Source organism: Mus caroli, unplaced genomic scaffold (genome assembly GCF_978045245.1).
Source record: "Mus caroli unplaced genomic scaffold, Mus_caroli_1 scaffold_7, whole genome shotgun sequence".
In the NCBI taxonomy this organism is placed as follows: Eukaryota; Metazoa; Chordata; class Mammalia; order Rodentia; family Muridae; genus Mus; species Mus caroli.
The window spans coordinates 91,573,436-91,581,567 of record NW_028227262.1 but is presented as its reverse complement, the minus strand read 5'-3'; the positions used below and the strand labels follow the sequence as shown (position 1 = coordinate 91,581,567).

General features: G+C 37.2%; 1 pseudogene; it reads left to right on the top strand.

Annotated features, from left to right (window-relative positions):
- Positions 1-4,063: 4,063 nt before the first annotated feature.
- LOC110295616 (vomeronasal type-1 receptor 90-like) lies at positions 4,064-5,058 on the top strand (annotated as a pseudogene).
- The last annotated feature ends 3,074 nt before the right edge of the window (positions 5,059-8,132 follow it).

Below are 8,132 nucleotides of genomic sequence, written 5' to 3'. Positions count from 1 at the left end.
CACCTGAGATTCTCTCTTCCATCTCTTGTATTCTGTTGGTGATGTTCGCATCTATGGCTCTTGATTTCTTTCCTAAGATTTCTATTTCCAGAGTTGCCTCCCTTTGGGTTTTCTTTATTATTTCTACTTCCCCTTTTAGGGGAAGTTTTCCTATAATTCTTTAAGGGATTTGTGTTTTCCTATAATTCTTTAAGGGATTTGTGTGTTTCCTCTTTAAGGAGTTCTACCTGTGTAGCTGTGTTCTCCTGTATTTCTTTAAGGGTGTTATTAATGTCCTTCTTAACATCCTCTACCAGCATCATTAGATATGATTTTAAGTCCGAATCCTGCTTTTCTGGTGTGTGGTGGTATCTAGGACTTGGTGTGGTGGGTGTTCTGGGTTCTGATGTTGCCGAGTGGTCTTGGTTTCTATTAGTAAGATTCTTACATTTGCCTTTCACCATCTGGTAAACTCTGGTGTTATACGTTCTAGGTGTCTCTGGCTGGAGGTTTTTCCTCCTATGAGTCTGTTCGTCTCTGTCCGCACTTCTGGGAGACCAGCCTCTGCTTTGTGGACCAGCCTCAGAGAGACCCCGGATAGAAAATGGTGATCACACCTGAGTCCTGTGGTCAGAATACTCTGTGGAGTCCAACTCTCTTCTGGCAGGGAAGGTGCACAGAGGTCTGAAGATCAACTCTGCCTCCTGTCTGAGGATGAAGGTCAAAAGCAACCCTGTCTAAGAAGCTCTGTTCCTTCTGCGGCACATACCTCTCCTGAGTGGTCCAGCCTAAGAGAGACCCCCAACAGAAAATCAAGTTTTAGGTTTTACTTAGTTGATCTCAAGGTACATATGTTAGCAGACCTGGCCAACATTGTCATTGCTCTATTCTCAGTAGTCCCATAATTTCACACACACACACACACACACACTCCCAGTGAAATTTTTCATCTTTTCCCAAAATTATACCATACAACTTGTAATTTAGATCTGAGTATGATCGTTCCCACAAATTCTCTGCAGTGACACCTCTCCTACTGCTGCTTCATCTCAGGAGAACTGGCTCATAGTGTGAGGTTGTAATGTTCTAGTGAGCATCTGTGTGCTTACTGATACACCTGTGCTAAACTCAATTTCCAAAGAACAATCGACCCATTTAAGTTATTTAAGAGTATCAGGTCATAGCTATAAAATAATACCTTAGTAATAAGTGATCAGTCCTTATTTCTGTTGTCATTATATATTTCATAAAGATTCCATGGCACTAGCTTGGGTGGCTAAGTCTTTAACTCCTGAGATTCTTGAAGACTTATTCTTGTCATGTACAAGACCATGTATCTTGTCACCTGAAAGTCACATATTCACTTTATATTCTTTGTGAGCAATTGTACAGCTTTTAGGTCATTACTCATTAAATGTGGTGAAGCTTAAAATGAAAACGGTACTTGTCATTTATTGTGGTTGTCTGTCACTTAGATCACCAAATCTCTACAAAGCAGAAGGAAAATGTCTATTACTATATATATTATATATATTATATATTACTATATATAATATATATATTGATATATAATATATATATTACTATATATATTACTATGAACACACCCAGCAGTGCAAATGTTTTTCAAATAAAATAAATGACTTTTCTCATTGGATGCATATGTTAACCACTCTGTAGTCATAGTGGCTATGGTCTTTTCTGGTCCAGTCTCTGCTTCAATGAATGCCAGAGAATGATGCCACTTGATCGATTAGAAGATGTATGTCATTTTCTGTATGTGACAAAATTTTACATGGCAAAAGATGTGTAGAGATACTTTGAAGAACATATATTTTGGAACATCAAAAAAAAAAAAGCCAAACCTCAGATTACTGTCTTTTACCTTATATGATCATCTTTTCATATTACTTTATTACATGTGCTATATTAATAAATTATAGGTGTTAAAGTAAAATAGTGTTTGTCTTGATAGATGTGAGTAGTTCTTTTATCCTTCATTGGAGTTCACAAAGGGTTTTAATGTGATGGAAACTGAACAAGAATCCATCTAGGACCATCCATAACTGAAATAGTAACATAATTAATAGGATGTGGAAAACATGGTAATGGTCTCCTAATGTATCTGTGTTTTTGATTATAAATTCTGAAGATAGAAAAATTATTGGAGAAAAAAACAGAAAAAAATAGTTGAGGTAGACCTTTTGTTGATGTGGACATTTAAAGGTTCTTTGGAAAGTTGGTTGGATGTTGTTTTGCTGGAGTCAACACTGGAAGGAACGTTTAGCTGATGTGGACACTAGTGATAGACTAAGTAAAAATCCTGAAGGCACCTTTAGCTAAAGCAGATGCAGATGAAAGAATGTCCTGCCAAAGCAAGCACATGAAATAATACATGAGGAAAGATTCTTTGCTAGTAACACAAATGTATTGGTCTGCCTTACACTGTGTAGTTGAGCTGCACTCATTGGTTTTCCATAGAAAGAATCACACCAAAACACTTCTGGTTGGTGTGTTGCAGTTTCTTGCCACTACTGTCAACTCAGGCTGATTGGCAGAATGATGTTAGCTGAGACAGATAAAAAACACATGCTGAGGCAAGATATGTGCTGAAGTAAGACATGTGGAAGACACATGATGTTTGGAGGATATAAGTATGACTTTAGTGTCTGTGATGGGAGGCTGAGCCAGTCTTGCTTATAGAGCTAGCTGTGCAATGCTTGTGGGTCTCTTGTCTTCTCTGATCTTCACTTTTCTGAGAGAGTCACAGCTGAGAACTTCTCTGCCATTCCTCCTGGTCCCTCCTGCTGACTTGTGCTGAGTTTGAGGCTTGGCTATCTCTGTTAGGTTGTGTCACCACTGTTGCTACCCTGACTCTACTGAACTGTACTGGTGTTGTATCTGTTCTTGAAGTGTTCACAATTGGATCAAGCTGTCACTGTTAACCTGTGAATCGAACTGCAGGTTTCAAGACAACAAAAATAGGAGTTGCTCCAAAGGATCTTTCTAAATATGTCTACTTCCACCTGCCCCCCTCCCCACCACTTGAACCTTTTCTTTCCCACTACCTCTGGTGTAGCCTCTCCTCCCCCAGCCTTAAGATTCCACTATTTACATCAGGATGGAGCTTGCCACTCGATCGTTCTGCCACGCCCACTGCTGGAACCTGCCGCTTTGTTGTTCTGGAGCCATACACGTGGTCACCCTGCTACTGGACCCCAGGATTATTTGGCAGGAATCGGCCCCCCTTCCTCTCCTTCATAAACTGCGTGTTGGAATAGTAAAATTGAGCTTTGATCAGAGTCTACTTTGACTTGGCTCTGTTCTTTCTTCCGATCGTCTAGTTCCTCTCTTTCAGCTCGAGCTGCCATCTCAGTTGTACCGTTCCTTGTGAGCTGCTGGTTGGCGCGCAACACTCTGGTGGTTGGCAGACTCAAAGTGAGGATAAAGCATGTAAGAACTATCATTAAAAAATAAGGATTGAAAAAATTAAAGTCACATTTTGGTGATTAAAACACTGAGATAATCATGCATTATCACTGTGATTCCATTAGAACTATGAGTCAAGACACAGATAGTTGCAAAAGAGATCATAGTAAAATTATGGATTATGAGGCAGAATCTCTCCTGATCATTTGGATTGCTTTTGTGAATTTTTTCCAGGATCAACAAGTGTTTTGTTTAGTTATAAGGATGCGATTATCATCCTGTACTTATCACTACTATTTTAGGTGTTTACAATAAAATGAGACAATTTAAAGCAATTAAAGGATTGAATTTCTAAGGCATTAGACTGGGGCGCTTGAGACAAAGTGTTTATTGTGTATAGATATGACTGTAAAGGTATTTATTATCTATAGTATATTATATAGAGGAGATACATGGATAGTGTATATACATGTGTATGATGTGCTCTCTGGAACATCAGAAGTTGAAGAGACAGATTAGTGAAGAATTAGTAGAGAAAATAGAATGGTGATATAGACATACTATACAATAAACCACAATTTTCATGTATACACTTTTTTCCAGATATGTGAAATACACTTCTACTATGCTCTTAAGATGAATATACTCTCCTCTTATGTCCTCATTAGAGAATATCCTTTATTTCCAAGCTGGACTTGGAGTTCTAGTCAATATGTTTCTTCTTCATTCGTATATTTTCATAATCCTAGGTCACAGACCTAAACCCATGGACTCCTGTCAACTGACCTTCATTCACATTATGATGATCCTTACTGGAGGAAATATTTGGCTTGCAGACATATTTGAGTCACTAAACATTGAGAATGACATCAAATGTAAGCTAACATTTACACAAGTAGAATGATGAGAGGTCTTTCACTCTGCACCACCTGCCTCCTGAGTGTGTTCCAGGTTATCACCATCAGTCCTAGTACCTCTTTTATGGCAAAATTTAAACATAAACTTAAAAAGTACATGATCAATGCTTTATTTTATATTTGGTTCTTCAATTTGTCTTCCAGTTGTGATGCAATATTGTCTGTTGGTGGTTTTATGAATGTGAGTGATACCAAGCAGATGAAGGTCACTAAAACCTGCTCACTCTTCCCCATGAACTACATCATCAGGGGATTAAATTTTACACTCTCATCATCCAGAGATGTGTTTCTTGTAGGAGTCATGCTGAACACAAGTGCATACATGGTGATTATCATGAACAGACATAAGAGGCAATACAGGCATCTTCATAGAATCAGCAACCTGAGAGCATCCCCTGAGAAAAGGGTCTCCCAGACCATCTTGCTGCTGGTAGTTTTCTTTGTTGTCATGTACTGGGTGGACTTTATCATCTCATCCACTTTAGTCCTGTTATGGGTGTATGATCCAGTTGTCCTGAATGTTCAGAAGTTTTTGAGTAATGCTTATCCCACAATTACCCCTTTAGTACAAATCAGTTCTGATAAGAGAATAATCAATGTATTGAAAAATTTGCAGTCCAAGTGCAACAGGATTTCTAAAAATGATTATTTCTCTTCTTTTGAATATGATTCATATATTTTTATTTATATGTACAAGTGTTGTACCATCATGCATACATGTTTATATTCCTGATGCTCACAGAAGTCAGAAGAGTTCATGGGTTTCCTGGAAATACAGTTTCAGATGACTGTATGTGCCATGCTATTGTAGCCCCAGTAATTGTATTTTTTTCTAAATTACAGAATCTTTTTAAACTTCAATTATTCAAGTAGCAAAGTGACAATTTTCATATGATTCAAATAAAATTTGTGTCATTACATATATACATACATTATTTTTTATTACTTTTATTTTTTTTAACAGCCCATTGCTGTTCTCTTATCCTTGTACTGTCAACTTTACAGAAGCTAGATTCATCAAAGAGAAAGTACCCTCAGTTGAAATATCGCCTCTATGAGATACATATTAGTGAGTTAGGCATTTTCTCAATTGGTGATCAATTGGGGAAGGACTAGCCCAAGTGTGTGGTGCCATCCCTTGGCTGGTTGTCAAGGTTCATGTTAGATAAAGACTGAGAAACCATTGGAAACAAGGCAGTGAACAGCAGGACTCCCATCTATCTGTGTCATATCCTGCCTCCAGGATCCTGCCTATTTGAGTTTCTGTCCTGATTCCACTGGTGATAAACAACGATGTGTAAGTGTGAGCTGAATAAATCCTTTCCTTGCCAATATGTATTTTGTTCATGTTATTTTGTCACTCCTATAGAATCACTAATACAAATCCTCTACCAGATATGTAGATGGTAACAAAATATTTTCCCATTCTGAAGCTGTCTACTAAGTCTGTATGATTGTCTTTTTCTCCATGCCAAAGTATTTCAGTTGATGAAGACCCATTTTCTAATTGCTGTTCTTAGTGTGTAAATACTATTCTGCTCTGAATATTTTTTTTCTGTAACAATGACTTCAAGACTATTCCCAACTTTTTCATCTATAAGCTTCAGTCTTTCCAGCCTCTTGCTGAGGACTTTGATCCATTTGGACTTGAGTTTTGTGTATTGTGACTAGTATGGATCTATTCTCATTCTTCCATATGCAGGCATTAAGTTTGATCATTATGATTTTTGAAGGTAAAGTCTTTTGTTTATTATGCATTTCTGACTTCATCAAAACTCAGGTGTCAATTGGCATATGGACTGATGTCTGAGTCTTGAATTCTATTCCCCTAATCAACGTGTTTGTTTTTGTATCAATGCTATGCTGGTTTTATTAGTATAGCTCTAGAGTACAATTTAAGAACAGGAATCATGACACTGAAAAACCAGTCTGCCTCCGTCTTAGGCTGAAAAGTTAAGACCAACTAGATGCATTCCTGTTTATGGTTAAAAATCTGTTTCTCAGGATTGGGCTATGCTCCACCTGCAAATTGTAACTTTGATTTTTTTTTCAATACCTGCTTTTGATCATGGTCCTAAAATGCTTTAATCTTCCTTTTAGACCACCACCCACTAGAGGCAGTGGAAAAGAAAGGATCAGGGGAATTGGATCTGTTTAGAAATGTTTCTTTGGAGCAACTCTCATCTGCATTGTTTGGAAATTGGCAGGTCAGTTTACAGGTCAGCAACAGCAGCCCAATCCACTAGAAAAGACTTCATGGATACACCCGTAGTCCAGTTGAGTTAGGATAGCAAACAAAAATCCTTAGCAGTGACACTACCTAGCAAGGCTTCAGACTTGGCACAGGTCGGCATGAGGGGATCAGGAAGGAATGCCAGGAAATGTTCTAGGCTGTGCATCTCTTAGAGAAGAAAATACTAGTTAGGATTCAACACCAACAACTAGCTCGAACTGCCTCTATCACTGTCCATCAAGGTCTTTTTATACTCCTTCCATACATAACAAGTCTTCCATGAGTCTTGCCTCAGCATGTGTTTTGCCTCAACGTGTGTGTTTGTCTCAGCTGACACTCTGCCAATCAACCTGAGTCTGCAGAAGTGGCAAGAAGGCTCAGCACACCACCAGAAGTTTATTGGTGCATTTCTCTTTACAGAGTTCTGACAAATTGAGCTCAACTACGTAATGTGTGGCAGAACAATTCATGCAAGTCATTAGCAAAAAATCCTTCATCATGTGTTCTTTTACAAGCTTGCTTTAGCAGAACATCCTTTCCCCTGTGTTTGCCTCAGTGAAATATTCCTTCATGAGTATGCCTCAGTTTGTGCACCGGTGTCTGCTTCAATGAAATATTCCTTTATGTGTTTGCCTTAGCAAAACACCATCCAACACAACTGACTTTCCGAAGAACACTTGAGTTTCCATTTCATATCCCACTTTCTCTTTAAGAATTGTCCTATTCTCTAAAATTAACAATCCATACAAAATAGAAATTATTTTAAGAATCATCACATATCCAACAAATGGCTTATAGATAGTCAAACAATATTCTAATAAAACAACTTTAAATTTCTAATAATTAACAAAAATTAAGCAAAAACTTAAGTTCTATTAATTTACAATAATAAAACAAAACACCTTAAGTATTTATAAATATATAATAAACAAAACCCCTCAAGTATGTATTAATATAGAATAAACAAAACCCTTACATTTCTATCAATATAGAAAAAATAATTAAAGAAACACCTCACATTTCTGTTATATAATAATTAAACAAAAAACCTTAAATTTCTATTAGTATAAAATATTTAAGCAACACCTAGGATTATAACAGCCATAACACATCAATTGCACACTCCCCCTCCATCTTAATGGATTGGGACTATGTTCTTCTGACATATATTTGTTTCCTGATGAATTGGGGCAAAGAATTCCTGTTTTGGGGCCCTACAGAACAAACTGATTAGTTTGAAAATCTTAATGGTAGATTTATTGCTCAGCCTCTGTATTTATCCAACCTCTGTATTGTCTGTTCAGTCTATATATTGTTCATGTCTTGTGATCAATCACTTATGCTAGCACTTTTGAAGTTGATTTGCATGCATTTTTATAGAAATCAGTAAAAAAGACAATCTGTGAATCTTTTGGGCTATTTACTTTGTGAAGACTTGCATGTCTCAGGTGATAAGAGGTTTTCCCTGATCAGATCTGATTTTTATAAGTTTTCTTGGTAACTGTATGCTTTCATTCCCTTTAGATACATAAGAATAGCATGTCCCCATCTTAAAATTATTGCAGGTTTCCATT